This window comes from Microtus pennsylvanicus, chromosome 19 (genome assembly GCF_037038515.1).
Source record: "Microtus pennsylvanicus isolate mMicPen1 chromosome 19, mMicPen1.hap1, whole genome shotgun sequence".
Taxonomy (NCBI): domain Eukaryota; kingdom Metazoa; phylum Chordata; class Mammalia; order Rodentia; family Cricetidae; genus Microtus; species Microtus pennsylvanicus.
Genome location: NC_134597.1, coordinates 32,878,540 through 32,898,162, shown reverse-complemented (window position 1 = coordinate 32,898,162; position 19,623 = coordinate 32,878,540).

Here is a 19,623-nt window from a genome sequence, read left to right as displayed (position 1 = left end):
TTTATTTTTAGAAAGAAATCTGAAAAATGGAGAGTGGTAACAGATCTAAGAGCTATTAATAAGTTGATTTAACCAATGGGTCCTCAACAATCTAAAATTCCTTTGCCTTCCCTATTGCCTAAAGGATAGCCTCTTATAGTTATTGATTTAAAATGTTGTTTCTTCACTATACCTTTACAAGAGAAAGTCAGAAAAAATTTCCTGCCGGGCGGTGGTGGCGCACGCCTTTAATCCCAGCACTCGGGAGGCAGAGGCAGGAGGATCTCTGTGAGTTCGAGACCAGCCTGGTCTACAAGAGCTAGTTCCAGGACAGGCTCCAAAACCACAGAGAAACCCTGTCTCGAAAAACCAAAAAAAAAAAAAAAGAAAAGAAAAAATTTCCTTCACAATGCCTACTTATAATAATTCTCAGTCTACTAAAAGATATCGTCTCACAGGGAATGTTAAATACCCCACCCTGTGCCAATATTTTTGAAGTCAGCAATTGAAATCACACATAAGCGATTTCCTGAATCTATAGTTTACCATTACATGGATGACATTTAGCTACCTGATTCAAATGTAAATACTTTAGAAAGAGTGTTTGAAGAAGTAAAGTTTTGCCTAGTTGGAGATTAAATTGCTCCTGAAAAATACAAAGAAGAGATTCTATCAATTATCTAGGTTATAAAATAGGTTTACACAAAATTAGAACACAAAAAGGAGAGATATATTGCACACTTTTAATGACTTCCAGAGATTGCTAGGAGACATTATCAATCTGTGGCCCACCTGATCAAATAATTCATTTAAATAAAACCTTAGATGGTGAAAGACTTAAATGATGCTAGGGAAATAACAGCTGAAAGTGAAAAAGAATTGACTTTAATCAAAGAGAAATATGTGAAGGTATATGTGGATCATGTGGATCTGAGTCTTACCTGCATCCTGGTCATATTACCCTCCAAATATTCCCCTAATTTAATTTTAATTCAGAAGGAATATATTTTCTCAGAATGGATCTTTTTTTTTTTACCATATATACCAAGTAAAAAATTAAAATCTTATGTGGAAAAGATCCCTGAATTAATTATAAGAGGAAAATTGAGACTTCATCAATTAGCTGAAATAGACCCTGGGAGAAATTATAGTACCTTTTACTAATGATAAAATTTTTTTTTAAATATTTATTTATTATATATGCAATATTCTGTCTGTGTGTATGCCTGCAGGTCAGAATAGGGCACCAGACCTTTGGAAGAGCAGGCAATGTCCTTATCCACTGAGCCATCTCTCCAGCCCCTAATGATAAAATTTTAAAAATATGGCAAGACAATGAACCCTGGCAAAGTGCTTGTGCAAATTTTTTGGCAGATTAATAACAACTATCCCAAAATTGACAGAGTTAACCTTACAAAGAGAGCTAACTGAATCCTTCCTCGCATTGTATATGACACACAAATAATGGGAGCCCCTCATTCTATCCTGCTGCAAATAAATCAGGAGAGGCAGGTTACAAATCAGAAGATTTAGGTAAAGTGGAACAAAGGCCCTATGATTTGGTTCAAAACTCAGAATTAAATGTTATTCTCATGGTACTAAGGGGTTTTAAAGAACCTCTTGATATAGTTACTGATTCACAATATGTAGAAAGAGTTGTTTGGAAAGACCTGGATAAATCCAGACCCCCCCTAGCAGGAGAAAATAGAGCCAAAAATCTAAGCAGGAAGAGAAGAATCAGAAATCTAGGATTAAGCGGTTCAGTGACTGTGTTTCAGGGGCAGAGCTTTCTCAGGAACAGAGTTCCAACTGTGGCAACTCCAGGGGAGGAGGCTTGAAGCCTCCACCCGAACATTGCAGACTCTTTGGTTATATGGACACCAGGGGCTGGCGTGATGCTTCCACCCAATCAGGCAGGTCTCTGCAGAAACCATCATCTTTAGACCCTGTACAATGCTTGATCTTAGTTAAGCAGAACATTTAGGTTGTAGAAAGATGGGATGCTCCCAACCCAAAAAATAAAACATATGTTTTAGCCGGGTGGTAAACCTTTAATCCCAGCAATCTGGAGGCAGAGACAGGCAGGTCTTTGTGAGTTCAAGGCCAGCCTGGGTCTACAAAGGAAAATAATTCTAGGACAGCCTCCAAAGTTATAGAGAAAACCTGTCTCGAAAACTAAAATAGATAAAAGAAAGATGAAATGCCCTGGGTTACACAACCAAAGTTATCTTGAGCTCTCTCTCTCTCTCTCTCTCTCTCTTTCTCTCTGTAAATACCTAATTGCTATCAACCTTTAATCTGACCTACCATTTTTTGACCTTTAGGTGAAATTCAGGAATTTGACACACCCTACCTTCACCAACAGTGAAGCCAAACAGGTGCTAACAACACAGGTTTCCTTACACTAAAGTTTGGACGTGAAGGGTTTCTCTCCTTCACCCCCTCAATAGGCTCACGTGTTTAGTCACTTGGTCCCCTCTTGTGGCACACTTTCAGGAAGTTGTAGAATCCATAGGAAGTGAGGCCTGGCTGGCAGAAGAAGGGCACTAGGGACGCACTGTTGAGGTTATAAGCCAGCCCTGGCTGCATGCTGGCCATTTCTGCTGCCACTGTGATGTGAGAGGTCCTGCTGCCATCAGATCTGTCATGCTTGCATGGACCACGGCTGGTACTCCTGTGAAAGTGCCCCACTGTGCCATGCTAGAGTGAATTATTCCCTCAGGTCCTTACAGTAGAGCTGATACTTTATGTGGACACCACACTGGAGTGAGGATGGGTATGAACAAAAACATTCTTGCTGCTCAATCCTCTTTGAAAAGTTGGGGTGGAGGGAGGGGGAGGGAAATGGGAGGCGGTGGCGGAGAGGAGGCAGAAATCTTTAATAAATAAATAAAGAAATAAAAAAAAAAGAAAAGTTGGGGTGGGGGCTGTGGTGTGACCCTGGTCTGTTGTGTGGCGGCACCATCTGCCCACCCAAGTGTGGCAATAAATTCCACTGTGTGTCTGAGAGGTGCTGCTGGCATTCATGTGAGCAAAACACTTGGAAACCACTCTGTAGTTGAGTGCAGGGACCCAGCAGGATGCTGACAGCTGCTGCCGTGAAAAGATGCTTTTCAAAGGAGAGGGGCTCTAGTGACCTTGAAAGAACTTTAGGTGTCTAAAAAGAAAGCTACCTGCTGAGGTGGCCGGCCTAGCCCTACCAGCTCAAGAGCCAACCAGTATAGGGACCTGGCTACTTTTCTTTGGAATCTCTGCCTTCAATTTTGTGTTTATCTCTAAGACAGGATAGAAAGGCGAGAAATGATGAGGACATGAAAAGTGAAGAGAGCCTCTCACCCACAAACCTGGTTAAAAACTTTCTGTGGTGAGCCCACAAGAACTGTACAGTAAATGGACAGCCGGCAGGTCTATTGGACTTTCTGCGGTAAGTGTATGCTCCACCTGGAGAACCCGTTTTTTCAGAACTGCGGGAACAGTTGTTCTTTGGATAAGTCATTGTCAATTCTTAAAATCTTGTGAAATCATGACATTTCTCCTTCTATGGTAACCAAGCAGTGTAGCAGTCTATATAAACCTCACTTTTCCTGAACCGCAACTAGATACCTCTCTCCACACCATGAAGCCTTGGTGTGAAAAGGATTCAGTCAAGTCCTTGTTCTCATAGCCAAAATCTACATAAAAATATTCCCCCACAAACCTTTTTTATTGACGGTTGTCACTGATAAGAAAGGAGCCTCACACAGGAGGTAGTATGTCTGCCCTAACAGCAGACTCAGGAAGTGTAATCTCTGGTCTTCTGCTCTGATTTAACAGGCTACTAATATTCTGTATTTATCCTTCACCTTGGTTACAACTAACACAGAATCATAGCTCAGGAAATTAACTGTTTAGACAGGAAAAAGACCCCAGTTCCTAAAACTGGCTTCAGAGAGAAACATTTTCACCTGGGCACCCTGCTGGAGTTAAAAGCAGGGTCCCCAGAAGAGACTCCTTTTAATACAACCAGCAAGATGCTAATGCAAATCAAGCCCACAGGTTAGTGTAGCTACCAAAGCTGTGTTCCCAGTCTCAGGGGAACTTCACAGCCACGCCCTCTCTGAGATGTAAGGTGCCTCCTTGTCAGACCCACCAGTTTCTTGTGATTCTGTTAAAAAAAAAAAAAAAGCATGCTTGATACAATTGTTACCACCTATGGGACTGTTAACTTTTCGGTATGCCTATATAAACTAAAAGCTTTGTGGAGATCACACCTTACCCTTAGACTTAGCTGTATCCCTTATCCTTATGCCTTACCCTTATGTCTGATGCTTTGCCCTTATGCCTTATGCTCTTATGCTCATCTTCCCCTAAGGAAAAAGAAACTTGCAGGAAAAATGTGCCTAAGTCAGTCAGTTTGGTTTACCCCTCAGATCCCATTCCCAAACCAGTCTTCACTTGTCCTAGAAGCCCTATTCTGAACCCTGAGAAAGTGCTGGGGCCAGTACTCAGTAACCCTAGGTACTCAGTAACCCTGGATATCTTTCCCTAGCAGAAAAGCAAGAATTCCAGCACAATTAACAACTGCTTAAAGCATTTAACCCTTCCCAGCTATAAACATGCAACTCTCTAGGAATTTCACAAGAAACTCTTTATCTATGCCTAGGGGCTCCTGGTTTTCACCTTATAAAACAACAATCACATGCAAGGCTCTTATTCTATAATCTCATTTATCAAAAGTCGAATTGAAAGGAAGAAGGGGGAGGCTTCTTATCTTTTGAGATACAACTTGAAAGTCATCAAAATGATACATATATATTGTGTAATGTTTAGCTTTGTCCATTTGACACAACCTAGAATCACCTAGAAAGAGTCTCAATGAAGAATTGTGGGGTTAGCTTGGGCATATTTGTAAGAGATTGTCTTTAAACTAATTGATGTGAGCAGACACATTCCCCTGTGGGCAGCACCATTCCCTAGGCTGAGGGTCCTTAACTGTTTAAGGGCAGAAAAATTGAACTCAGCACAAGTAAGTGAGCATGAATATGTTCATACATTTCTCTCTGCTCTTTTGTCTAAATAAGAGAGTTCTAAGCCTAATACAAAACTATATGCAGCCGGGCGGTGGTGGCGCACACCTTTAATCCCAGCACTTGGGAGGCAGAGGCAGGCGGATCTTTGTGAGTTCGAGACCAGCCTGGTCTACAAGAGCTAGTTCCAGGACAGGCTCCAAAACCACAGAGAAACCCTGTCTCGAAAAACCAAAAAAAAAAAAAAAAAAAAAAAAGGAAAAACAAAACAAAACTATATGCAATAAAAATAAATATTAAGTATTGTCCAGGGAAAATAAGAGGCAAAAACATACATAAAAATTAGAATTACAACAAGCAAGAACAATATCAAACAAGAAACATATGCTAAATGTTTCAATAGTTATCCTATCCTAAGAAGTCTAAGTCTTATATTACAAATGGCTTGGCTAAGTCATTAGAGGAAAGTAACTAAGACTATCTAGTCTTCAACCCCCTCGAAGACCTGAGAAGGGAAATGATATTACTTGAGTAAACAGAAAATGCAACCAAGGAACTTCCAAAGGTAAAGGAATAAATGACAGAGACAGCCGGCAACCTGGGCAATCATCCAAAGTCTCATGTGCAACATTGGGGCAACCAACTTTGGCTAAGCCTAGAGTATCTGACAGACCATGTTCAGAGGCAGGAAAAATTTCAAAACTCTCTTACCCTGTCTTAACAAGGTTTGGCAGTCTGTTTGCTTGTATCCTGCTTGTCCAGTCTGGACACTTTGCATTTTGTCAGTGGTCGAGGCAGGGCAGTTCTTTGCCCAAAGGCCAAGGACTTTGCCAAGAAGAAAACAAGCTCCAAGAGGAGTGTCTTTGGTGCCTAATATTCTCTCGGAATAGACCAATGTTGCCAAGAGCAATTATGTCTCATGTCAACAGAATCCTAAATTATTTAAATGCCATATTCTTTTTTTTTTAATTTTTTTTTATTTTTGAGACAGGGTTTTCTGTACCTTTAGAGCCTGTCCTGGAACTAGCTAGCTCTTGTAGACCAGGCTGGCCTCAAACTCATAAAGATCCACCTGCCTCTGCCTCCCAAATGCTGGGATTAAAAGCATCCTCCACCACCACCTGGCTAAATGCCATATTCTATAGTTCATTGAGGTGTTTGAATATTAACTATCTATATGGAATACAAACTCTATACATCTAAAGACCCCGACTAATCTATAGTATGACAAACATTGATGACTATTGACCTATGTCAGGGACTGTAGGCCCATATTTTCTACACGGTGTGACAGCCAAGTTCTCGGGCCATTGTTGGTATCCAAAGCAATCCCTCCAGACAGGCTCAGGATGTTCTTCTCCTTCTCTTTTGTTATTATGTAGATCGCGGGAAGAGGTGTGAATTCCAAGTTAGTGACCCAGTCCTGCTACCCACCCCAAAGAGAATATTAATGAGCTTCCACCTTGGTTTACCTGGGGGAATAAAAGATGTTTGAATAAAAAACCGTGGGTGATCTTCAGGAATGAATGAAGCCTGAGACTCCATTCCGATATTGCTGTGTGAACTGTTTCTCAATTTTCCCCCCTCCCCCGCGCCTCCACGCTGGTCCAGAGAGGGAAAAGTACTTTATGTTGGGGCATCGGACCCCAACAAGGAACCAGCCCAGATATAAATCATTTCTCTTACCAGAGTGGGGGTGTGGGAATAAATGAAAACACGATTCACATGACAGTATTGGGAGGGAGTTTTAGAGATCATTTAAATTCTGAAATCATCTGCATTAATTTTCCAAATAGCTTTCATACCTTGGTATAAATAGTTTACCTTGATAAACTGAGGGGGGGGCAGGTAACACAAACTTCCTCAGCATTGTTTCCTAGGTAGCAGGGAAATGACTTAGGTCATAGTGGGAGAGGGAATATAATTTTCTAGAATTACTTCCAGCTCCCATGGGGGCAATGCTATTTCTATGGGATCCTGTAAAAAGTAAAATGATGGTTAAGTTTCAAGATTACTGTCTGGTATAATTGCAGATAGTTTCTGAGTAGTCGGTAGGGTATTTCTAAAGTTCTTTACTCTGTATGCTTAGTGCTTTGATTATTATGTGGCAAGAGGAATTTTTTTTTAAATCCAGTCTATTTGGTGTTCTGTAAGCTTCTTGTATCTTCATAGGCATATCTTTCTTTAGGTAGGGAAAGTTTATTTCTTCTATGATTTTGTTAAATAAATTTTCTGTGCCTTTGAGTTGAACTTCTTCTCCTTCTACACCTATTATTCTAAGATTTGGTCTTTTTATGGTGTCCCATATTTCATATTTTAGGTTACGCTTTTGTTAGATTTAATTTTTTTTAACTGATAAGTCTATTTCCTCTATTGTATCTTCAACACTTGAGATTCTCTCTCCCATTTCTTGTATTCTGTTGTTCATGCTTGCATTTGTGGTTCCTGATCTTTTTTCTCATGATTTCTGTTTCTATAATTCCTCCGGTTTGTGTTTTCTTTATTGTTTCTATCTCAGTTTTCAAGTCCTGAATACTTTCTTTTATATATTTGATTTTTTGTTCTTGATTTTCTTTAAGTGATTTGCTGATATCTTCCAATTTTTCAAAATATTCGTTTATTTATTATGTATACAATATTCTGTCTGTGTGTATGCCTGCAGGCCAGAAGAGCATATCAGACCTCATGACAGATGGCTGTGAGCCACCATGTGGTTCCTGGGAATTGAACTCAGGACCTTTGGAAGAGCAGGCAGTGCTCTTAACCACTGAGCCACCTTTCCAGCACCTCTTCCAATTTTTTGTTTGTTTTTTCCTCCATCTCTTGAAGGGAATTTCTCATTTCATCTTTAAGAATTTCAAACATTCTCTTGAGGTTATTTTTTAGGTCATTTTCTTCTGGTTCATCCATATTTGGTTGTTCATATCTTCCTGTTGTAGGGTCTTTAGGTTTTACTGGTATTGTGTTGCTTTATGGTGTAGCGTGTGAGCTTACCTTTTCTACCCGTCTTTTCCTCTAATAGGTGTGGTTGGGGCTGTCTGAGATTCTGTTGAATAATAATCTTCTAGGTGCCAGTGACTCCAAAGCTCAGATGGTTGTTCCTCACGGTACAGTCAGTGTCACAGTTCTAGTTACCCTGTTGGTTATTCCTGTTCCTGGAGGTAGCTCAGTGCTCCTGTGCTTTGGTCTGCTCCCTTGGAGTTTGCTATCTCAGGCCTACTTTGGCCTAGGCTGCTGGCTTTGATCTGTTTCTGTAAATCTTCGTCTGGATCTCCTCCTGCAGAAGTCCCTGGCTTGGAGTTGGACATGTGGTGGAGATCGCTGACTCTGGATCTGGTCGCTGGCTCAGTCCTGATCCGCCAGTCCTAACGTTCTTATTTGAAGTTCTGGCCAGAATGTTGTAAGAAGATACACCATCTCAGCTAGCCAAGTTGGAATCATCTTGAAAAATTGGTAACCCAAAACGGGTCTTAAAATGGTGTGATCAGCATAATGACATCATATCCACCAGGGAGAAATCTTCTTCCTGGAGACATCAAAGATTGAATTGTGGAAAACTTAAACATATTCATATAGATATATATTCAATAAAAGGTCCCATAGAAACAAAAATAGGTATGAGGAGAAGTAAAATGTTTTGAAAGCAGAGTTAATAACAGTAGTCCCTAGATTTTATTTTCCTTCTGGCCCCTGACAGGTGGCTCCTGATATGAGACACAAAGTCTGAATTTTTCTTTTAATAGCATACTTGGATTTAGAGAAGGGTAGCCACTGTCCAGCCAGCTGCCAAATTTCATTCCTTTGAGTACCCTTTGGGTTACTTCCTACAGGTAGTAGTGTTTGGTTATATAAAGCAAATGTAGGACATCACCTTATAATCTCCTTAGCGTGTTTCCATGTAACAGAAAAGTACTTTTCTAAATCTTTGCTATTGACATGGTGTTTTTTTTTTTTATAAAATTCTGAGGCCTTCAGCACATTTTAATCAAAAATCAATAAATTTCTGCATTACCTTGTGCTAGAGGACATGGTAGACCTGTACGGGATTGGATATGATATATATATGACAAAGCCTATTCCTGATTATATCTTGAACCTGAATAAACAATCAAGTCAATACTGTATCATCCGGTATAAATTCAGTGGTTTCTGTTTGGATGGAAGCATCACCCAAGCCCCTAGCACCCCTATATTCAAAGAGTCTGGGATGTTTGGGTGAAAGTTCAATCCTAAGCCCCTCTCCTGGGAGTTGCCTAATTCCAGACTCTACATACAAGAAAGCCCACCAAACAATGACCCGTCCTCAGAGATGCTCAAGATCACTCCCACGAGGTATTTAAATTATACTCCAGAGAACGAACACATGGTTTTCTGGTCCTCATTCCCTGTCTCCTCTCTGGGGAGCTGGAAGACCACCCAGGAGCGTTGGTATCCATTAAACCTGTTCTTTTTCTAATTCAGTTTGATTTTCTCTGATCTGGATTATTGTGTCAGCAGAGAGGTTTATTGGGGCACAAAAACTTTTCAGTTTCCGTATGCAAAACTGAAAGACTGCGCCGCCGCCCCCCCTCCCCCGCAGTAACTCCTGAGACACTGCCCTTGCTGCAATCACATGAGGTTTAATGGATGAGAGGGAAACAGTGCACTGGGGCCGAGACTCATAATCCACTCCTGGGGAGAGTTCGACCCTGAGTGACCCGGAGAAGGATTTTTAATGGAAGGAACCACAGCCCAGTAATCTAAAGGGGTAGGGAGGGCATCATAGAAAATTTTGAAAAACGCCAGTTGGTGGTGGCGCACGCCTTTAATCCCAGCACTCGGGAGGCAGAGGCAGGCGGATCTCTGTGAGTTCGAGACCAGCCTGGTCTACAGAGCAAGTTCCAGGACAGGCTCCAAAGCCACAGAGAAACCCTGTCTCGAAAAACCAAAAAAAAAAAAAAAAAATTTTTTTAAGTTAACTGGATGATGGTGATGCATGCCTTTGATCCCAGCATTTGGGAGACAGAGGCGGCAGGCGGATCTCTGTGAGTTCAAGGCCAGCCTGGTTTACAGAGCTATTTCCAGTACAGCTAGGGCTACACATAAAAACCCAGTCTCAAAATAAATAAATAAATAAATAAACAAATAAACATTTAAGCTATGTTGTATGTACAGGTGCTTTGTCTGTATGGCTGTATACCATATGTGTGCCTAGGGCCCACAGAGACCATAGGAGCACATCAGATCTCCTAGAAATAGAGTTACAGACCACTGTGAGCCACCACACGGTTGCTGGGAAAAGAACTTGGATCCTCTGCAAGAGCAGCCAGTTCTCTTAACCACTGAGCCATCTCTCCAGCTCCATAAAACGGTATTTAAAAATGCAAAATGAAACAATTAAAAAAAAAAAGGAGTACAGACGGATGGGGAGGTAGCCCAGTAGCTAAGCCAGATACCTCAAACTCATGTAAATAGCGGGGGTGATAAAAACAAGGGGGACCAAGCTCATGCCGACTCATCCTTTGGGCTTCCCTGTCGCTGGTGATAAGAGCCCCCCTCTGCCTTCTTGGAAGGAAGCCACAGTCACAGAGACTCTCGGTGCTGCTTCTAATTGGATAGAGGATGCTGTGGCTGTTGACTCTCAACTGCCTTCTGTTTAAAACTTCGCTGGGCTAAGTTGGCATACTTAGGAGTAGTGTATCCCGATCACTTCCGTTTATGTTGTGGCATTAGGGCCAGGAGGATGACTCAGTGGGCAAAAGCACTTGATGCCAAGCCCTCGCATAAACACACACCCAGATAAAATAAAAATGAATTGCAGGCATTGGTGTTTGTTCGTTGTGTGTGTGTGTGAGAGGGCGTTCATGTGGGCGGGTGTGTATGTGTGTTCAGATGCACATACACGTGTGTGCTATATGTGGAAGCAGGGGTCAACCTCTACTGTTGTTTTTCAGGTGCCTTCCAACTTGGACTCTGTGCTTGTGTGCATGCGTGCGTGCGCCAGTCTGACATGTGACGTGTGTGTTGTGCACATGTTCTGTGTGTGTGTGCAGACAGGCATGTGCATGGAGCACACGTGGAGTCAGAGGGCATCCTGACGTCGGTTCCCACTGTTCCATCTTGGTTTGGACAGAGGCTCTTCACTGCTGCCAATACCCTGTTGCTTGGCCTGGGAGTTTCAGGGACTCACCTGTCTCTGAGTCCTAATCACTGCGCTCACAGAGGCTGCTGTGTGGGTTCTGGAGATTCATACTCACTTCAGATTTGCATGGCAAGTGGTTTGCACTCACTGAACCATCTAGATCACCTTGCTTTGGCTAGATCTTGCTGATTAATTAGGCTAGGCTGGCTGTCTAGCATGCCCCTAGGGCTATTGTGCCCACTTCTTCAAGGCTGCGATTTCGAGCAGGCACCCTACCCTCTGCCTTTTTTTATGCTGGTTCTGAAAATCAAATTTAGGTTTGCTTGCTTGTGCAGTAATGGAGCCATCAGCTTAGCCTGGGCATTGGTTTTACACAATCTTCTACACACACACACACACACACACACAATCTTCTATACACACACACGCACAGTTTGACATTCATCCCTTCTGTGTTATATGCCAGCCTAACCCAGAAGATTGGAGTCTGTTTTGGCTCAGTCAGGGCAGGATCTTTTCTGCATTTAACTCTACCTATCCCCATGGAGACCAAGGCAGCAAAGGGCAGTGAGTATGGGAGACAGGAAGGCCTGGCACATCCCAGTCCATCTCTGTCAACTGGTTGCTATGGTGCTTGACATGAACTCTCTCTTCCCAACCTTCTGTTTCTCCAACAAGATGACTGGAAAAGTGGTTCCTTCTCACCACCAAAGCTTCTTCTGAGTTTTGATATCCAGAGACAGTGCAGCGGTCCAGACTCAGCTCCCAAGACCATCCAGCTGATGATGGCACCCATGATGATGACATCAGCATATTTGAGAGATGGATGATTGGGAGTCTTTTAAAAAGTAGATGGGGTGAAAGAGAAGAGAATAGACTAGGGAGCTCCTGCCTCCCTGGCAGTTCACAGAAGTTCAGCTTGTTTTTTTGTTTTTGTTCTTTCTTTCTTTTTTTTTTTTTTTGATTTATTGTCTTTGAGACAAGGTTTCTCTATGTAGTCCTGACTGTCCTGGAACTTCCTCTGGCCTCGAACACACAGAGATCTGCCTGCCTCTCTCTCCTGAGTGCTGGAATTAAAGGCATGCACCCCTATAACTTTTTTGTTTTCTGGGTGCTGGGAATTGAACCCAGGTCTTCTTGGAAGAGTAACCAGTGTTCTTAAATTCTGAGCCATCTCTCCAGCCTCAAGTTGGGTTCTTGAGGATTGTTTGTAACTTCTGGGGCCTGCTTATCTGGAGCTGACTACCTAACAGGCTGCTATACCTGCGATGGCCCCCTTCCTGGAAGTCAGCCGGCCTCCCTGTGTCTCACACCGGCTTTTTGCCAAAAAGCTGCTTCACTGGCCGTGTTTTGTCTGTTATGAATGCTGTTTACTTATTTAATGGTGTGGATGTTTCGTTTGTTGAGATAGAGTCTCCGATGACACAGGCTAGCCTCGAACTTGCTATGTAGCCGAGGGTGGCCCTGATCTCCCGATCCTCCTGCCTCCACCTGAGCTCACCCTCACCGTCTGTCTTTGACTCCAACTCTAGTACCCCTTCAAACGACTTCAAAGACCCCTCTTGGGTCATGAGTCAGGAGGATTTCTCAAGCATGGGCTGGGGGGGGCAGGTGGGAAGGTGGGGGGCGTGGCCGCAACCTGCCTAACCTTGGTCCCACACCCACCCCAGCCAGGTTGCAGCTCCAACTGTTAGTCATCGATGTTCAGTTCAGCAGCTTTCCCAGTGCCTCATCTCACTGTTGGGAAACAGAGTCACTGAACGGGTTAACCTAGGTTTTTGGCTCTTCTTTTCCTGCTAGACTTTTGACTCTATTTTTCCTGCTAGAGGGGTCTGGATTTATCCGGGTCTTTCACTAGTTCCAGGACATGCTCCAAAGCTACAGAGAAACCCTGTCTCAAAAAAGAAAAAAAAGAATGTGTGAGGTCCTGGGTTCAAATCCCAATACTGAAAAAAAATTGTAAAATGAAATATTTGTGGTAGTATCTGTCTGTAATTCCAGCACTGAAGAAACTAAGGTTGGGTGGAGGGTGTGGATCACAAGGTAGAGGCTTAGCTGGGCTACAACAAACAAATTGTAATAAAATATACAAAATTTATACTGTACCAGCCAGCTCTACCCCGCCTCTCTGCAAACTAGCTGAGAAAGCATGGGTGAATGCTCTCAGCCTGAGAAATTGATTATATATATATATATATATATATATATATATATATATATATATGGCTCTGCTGGTGGTGGTGATGCACACTTTTAATTCCAGCACTTTGGAGGCAGAGGCAGGAGAATCTCTGTGAGTTCAAGGTCAGCCTGGTCTACAGAGCTAGTTCCAGGACAGCCTGGGTTACACAGAGAAGCCCTAACCCCCACCCCTACTCCCAGAAAAAGGCTCATGACTAAATGACTGGTAGTGCCCTGGTCTAGCTTGGGTGACGCCCTGCCAAAGGGAAAAAAATTGAAACAGGATATGGGGCATAGTGGTTTACAGCCATAATCCCAACACTTGGGATGCTGAGGGGGACCTGGATTTAGGCTAACTGGACTAGGAAGTGAGATATCTCAAAACAACAATACAAAAGTTGACTGTTGGGGCTGGAGAGATGACTTGGCAGTTGAGAGCATTTATTGCTCTTCCAAAGGACCGGGGTTCAATTCTCAGCACCCACATGGCAGTTCTTAAGTGTCTGTAATTCCAGTTCCTGGGCAAACTGACACCTTCACACCCTTGTACATTAAATAAAGTTAAATAAGTCATAAAAAATTCTTTAAAAAAGTTGAAATTAAACTAAATGTACAATAAAAGTAACAGAATAAGAAATTACAAAAGAAAAAAGAAAAAAACCATAGAAAAACCTTTCTCCAGCTACAGAAATCAAAGGAACCTGGGTGTGTTGGTCCATGCCCTTAACACCAGCACTTGGGAAGCAGAGGCAGCTGGATCTCTGAGTTCAGATTTGCCCTGGCACACAGAAAGAATTCCTGGAGGGGCTGGAGAGATGGCTCAGAGGTTAAGAGCACTGCCTGCTCTTCCAAAGGTCCTGAGTTCAATTCCCAGCAACCACACGGTGGCTCACAACCATCTGTAATGAAATATGGTTCCCTCTTCTGGCCTGCAGGGACATATGGAGACAGACTACTGTATACTTAATAAATAAATAAATTAAAAAAAAATTCCTGGACAGTAAGTTTAAAGGAGAAGAAAAAGTTGACTATCTCAGGATATCTCATGTACTTTATTACTGCATTGGAAATCTGACTAATACAGAACTCTCCTGTGTTTATTTAGTTATGTCTCAAATGCAGCATTGAAACTCGTGTCTCTACTATCAGATTTATCAGATTGAATTGGCCATTTTCTTTTTTTTTTTTTTAATATTTATTTATTTATTATATACACAGTGTTCAGCCTCCATGTATGCTCGCATGCCAGAAGAGGGCACCAGATCTCATTACTGATGGTTGTGAGCCACCATGTGGTTGCTGGGAATTGAACTCAGGACCTTTGGAAGAGCAGTCGGTGCTCTTAACCTCTGAGCCATCTCTCCAGCCCGAATTGGCCATTTTCTATTTATTTATTCTTGTTTCTTGTTTTTGTTTGAGACAGGGTCTTACTATGCAGACCAGGCTGACTCACTACGTAGCCCACACTGCCCTCAACTCACAGAGAGCCACTGCCTCTACTTCCCAAGTGCTGAGATTAAAAAAATGATCTGCTGTGTTCCACTTAAATTGGCCAATTTATTTGTTTGTTTTTTGAGACAGGGTTTCTCTGTAGCTTTGGAACCTGTCCTGGAACTAGCTCTTGTAGACCAGGCTGGCCTCAAACTCACAGAGATCTGCCTGCCTCTGCCTCCTGAGTGCTGGGATTAAAGGCATGCGCCACCACCGCTTGGCCAACAAGATTTATTTTTTAAGTAATGTGTGTGTGTGTGTGTGTGTGTGTGTGCATGTGGAGGCTAGAAAGGGGCACTGGAGATCCCCTAGAGCTGGAGGTTTTAGGTGATTGTGAGCAGCCAGATGTGGGTGCTTGGAAATAAATTTCTGTTCTCAGGAAGAGCTGCAAGTGCTCTTCACCATTGAGTCATCTCTTTGGCCCCTGAACTGACCAATTCTGTATCGAAAGTCGGTAAGCTTTCGCTGAGGTAGGGTAGGATTTCAGGACAAACAGTGTGTGTTGGAGCTGTAGTATGAGAAGCAGGTATAAGAATTATGATGAGGCTAGGGTTCAGTCAACATTTACCCGGCATGTGTGAAGGCCTGTGCTTGTGAACACTGGAGAGAGAAATTAGCAGAAAACAAGGGAGGGGACTTGTAGAAGACCTAGGTTTGGTTCCCAGCACCCACATGGTGACCCATAACCATCTGGAACTCCAGTTCTAGGGAATCCGATATCCTCTTCTGACCTCCATGGGCACCAGATATGCATATGCTGTCCAGACATACATGCAGGTAAAATACTGACCTACATGAAATTAAATAAATCGAAAACAGCAGAAAGAAAACAAAAATGACAGCATGAGAATCTGGAGGTCATGTGACCTACAGGTGGCCGTTAAAGATAGCGGACCTTAGATACATACCAATTGGCTAGAGACTGGGCGACAGGTGCCAGTTTGATAAGTAGATGGTCAGAACGTGTTGATTTCACTCAGGGATGATTTCAGGAGAGTTTGGGTGTAGAAACCTTGGATGAGACCTGGGAACAGCCCAGTTAGAAGGGAGGAGACCCTGCTGTTGTCCCCAGGGTCTGCAGGACCAACTGCAACCAGCTGCAGCCTGCAGCCTGCAGCCTGCTCCTTCTAGCAGAGGACTCTCTGTTCTGAGGAAACTCCACGGAGCTGTCTCCAGTTCCCTCCCACACTCTCCCGGGACCTATATTGTCTGCTCACCTGCTGTTGGTGGCAAGGGCCCACGCCTCCGCCACCCCCGGCTTATCTAAAAGTCAGTTTGTAACTGTACCTGTGCTGACACCCTCACTCCCAACCAGCCCAGGTCCATGCTGCTTTGTGAACTCCAGCGGCACCCGGCAGCTATCGCTCACGCTGCAGGTTCCTGGAGCAAATGCTTTGCTTGGAGATATGGCTCCTCTATCAGGCTTTTGGCTTCTCAGTCAGCAGGTTGGTGTATTCTTCAGAACGAATCAATACACGAAGATGATTCTGACATCTCTGCACCCCATATCCTCCTCTGCATTCAGTGCGTACCTTGGCTGGTATCACCCTCATGACCCTTCACGCGTTCTATCTCCCCACACAAGTACAAAGTGCAGATATTAGAGCTGCGGCACTAAACAGAAATAGATTGGGGGTAGTGGTGAGATGGCTCAAGGGTTAAGAGCACTTGCTTCTCTTGGAGAGGACCTGGGTTGGGTTCCCAGCACCCACATGGTGGCTTACCTTCATTCCCAGGTTCTAATGCCCTCTTTTGACTTCAACAAATGTAAACCACCACCATACCAAAACCTTAAACAGTCAAACAGGAAAAACAGTTTATGAAAAAAAAAGGGGGGGGGGAGGGTGAGCCAGGCTGTGATGGCATGTGCATGTGTCTCTAATGCCAGCACTCGGGAGGCAGAGGCAAGTGGAGATTTTGTGAGTTCGAGGCCAGCCTGGTCTACAAGAGCTAGTTCCAGGACAGGTTCCAAAGCTACAGAGAAAGCCTGTCTTGAAAAAAACAAAACAAAACAAAACAAACAAAAAAGAAAAAAGAAAGAAAAAAAGGGGGGGGGTGTTGTGGGACGTGCCTATCACCCCAGCCCTGGGAGGCTGAGGAGCCTATGGTTTTTGAATAACGACAGAAATACTTCCGGCACACATTCAAGCCCCTACTTCCAACCAGACTGGGACAGTTTGAGCAGACATTGGGCAAGAGTCAGAACCCTAGCTAAAAAATGGCTTCAGAAGCGCTGTGTGACCCCCACCTTGCCTTCAGACTTCTAGGGAAGGCAAAGGATTGTGGGATTGAAAAAAAAAAAACGAAACACACTGCAACAGTGTTGCCATGGGCAGAAGACAGGAAATGAGAAAACCCAGCAAAGGGTACAGAGTTACCGTAGTTAGGTGGGACAAGTAAAGTTTAGAGATCCAACCTACTAAATGAGGTGTATAATAAATAGCATAGTATTTATTAGAAATTTTCTAAAAATTAGAGTTTAGCTTCTTTCTATAAACAAACCATGTGCCAGATAATGGATTTATTGCTAATAATGATTCCTTTATTATATATTTGAATCACAGTATACTCTTTAAATGGATACTTTTAAAAAAAAAGAACACGCACATACAAAATTGAAAACAAAATAAAGGAGGTCACTTCTTGTCTGTCCTCTTTCACGCCTCAGGAGCCCACTGCTCTCCAGTATTGGCACGCAGCATCCTCCCTGCATTGGCAGCAGTGTGGCTTCCCTAGAGCCTTCTCCCAGCAAAGCAGCATGGGCTTGGGTAGGGGAGATCTCCAGTCAGGCAGAGAAAAAACTGTCGCTGGGGAATCAGGAGCACAGGCTGCACCCCCTCTGCTGGGACTGGGGGAATGCCGTGATTCTACACGACAGCTTCTCCAGGGCCCAAAGTTGGCCGGTTCCAGTTTAGCACTTCTGGATTTATGTTGTCCACCTGGGACTAGTACAGTCATTCCTGTATTCAGCTATAGCCATCTGTCATCTGAAGAAGGAAAAAAATACAACATCTCTCTCTCTTTTTTAAAAATACTTATTTGTATTTTTTTTTTTTTTTCGAGACAGGGTTTCTCTGTGGCTTTGGAGCCTGTCCTGGAACTAGCTCTGTAGACCAGGCAGGTACTTATTTGTATTTTAATATAGGCAGGTGTTTTGCCTGCATATATGATTGTGCATTGGTGTTAGAACCTCTGGAACAGGAGTTACAGACAGTTGTGAGCTGCCATGTGGGTGCTAGAAATTGAATCCAGGTCCTCAGGGAAGAGCAGCAGTTAAAAACTGCTGAGCCACCTCTCTAGCCCCTTCAACAATATATTATATCTGAGACTAAAAGTATAGTGATTTTCTGTTCAACTGTATTATTTTACTAGGAACCTAACAAGAATTGACTTAGAGATATGTTTTTTTCCTATATCTAATAAATTTGGAATTGACTGAAAAATAAAATAAAGAGGGTTCCTGTATTCTATAGTGATTGTGGGTACTACAGAGAGAGGGTGCCGAGAGCCCCTTCTGTGTTTGGAATGTCATCTCCTGCCCCTGCCAAACTGTGATGCTTTCAAACACATCCTTGGTCGCCTGACTACTGACACTAGGGTTACGGAGGGTCCTCTGTCAGCACTGGGCAGTGTCCTCAGAGACTGTGGAAGGGAGGCAGAAACAGGGCTCTGCCTCTGAACCCCAGTCTCATTCTCCTGTGAAACAGCCTTTCCTGCCTTCTGCAGCTGCTGCAGGAGAGGCTTCCTGAAGCCTGTGTGGTAGAAGACTCCCTCCTCCTTCCCTTCCAGGTGTTTGTGGACACCAGAGGGCCAGAGAGTGGACAAGACCCCAACACAAAGTGGAACTGGAGAAACTGCCCACTTGGACTATCATGAAAGAGCTTTTTACAATGCGTGGTAACGGGCTCAGGTGTGGGGGACTGCAGAGAGAGAAAGAGAGAGAGAGAGAGAGAGAGAGAGAGAGAGAGAGAGAGAGAGGCAGGGAGGGAAGGAGGGGAGGGAGGGAGAGAGAGAGGCAGGGAGGGAAGGAGGAGGGAGGGAGGGAGAGAGGGAGAGAGAGAGAGAGAGAGAGAGAGGGAGAGAGAGAAGGAGCACTTTGGGTTTAAAATGCTCCTCAAAAAAGTTCATGTGATGTAGCCTTGGTTTCCCTGGTCAGTGCTGTCAGGACAGTTTTGGAGAAACGATTGTATCATGGCAATACTGACTTCATTGGTGGATTAATCTATTGGTGAATTCATAACTTTTGGAGAGTGGTGGGAACTTTGGTAGAATGGGCTTAGTCGCAGGGAACCAGCCTTTGGGAACATGCCCTTGAAGACTGTATGTTTATTGACAGAGTCTTGCAGGGTAATCCAGGTTGGCCTCAAACCTGTGATCCTTTTCCCTTAGCTTCCCAAACACTCGTATTACAAACATGGGATACCTCACATTACAATTTCATTATTTACTTAATTACTATTATTATTTTGACAGGGACTATGTAGCCTGGGTTAGCCTCGAACTTCAGCGATTTTGATGTCCAACCCTTCAGAGTGCTGGGATTACGGATGTCTGCCTCCACACCTGCCTGGTGCTCCCAACAACATGGATTCGGACAGTCCCTGTGAGATAGGGGCCACTGTCCTCACGAGAGAGAAGCACAATAGGTATCCAGTTCATACTAGGGAAAGAGCAGACACACACCCCGGCCTTCCCCGCATCGTCTATCTCATCAGCCATTGCTTTGTGGTCAGCTCTCATTTGTGGTCCTCTGGTGGCTCGAGTCTGGAGCATCCGAGCACACCTGGCTAGCGCGCGGCCCCGCCCCTTACGGGCGGAGCCTGAGATCTCACCAATCAGCATCGC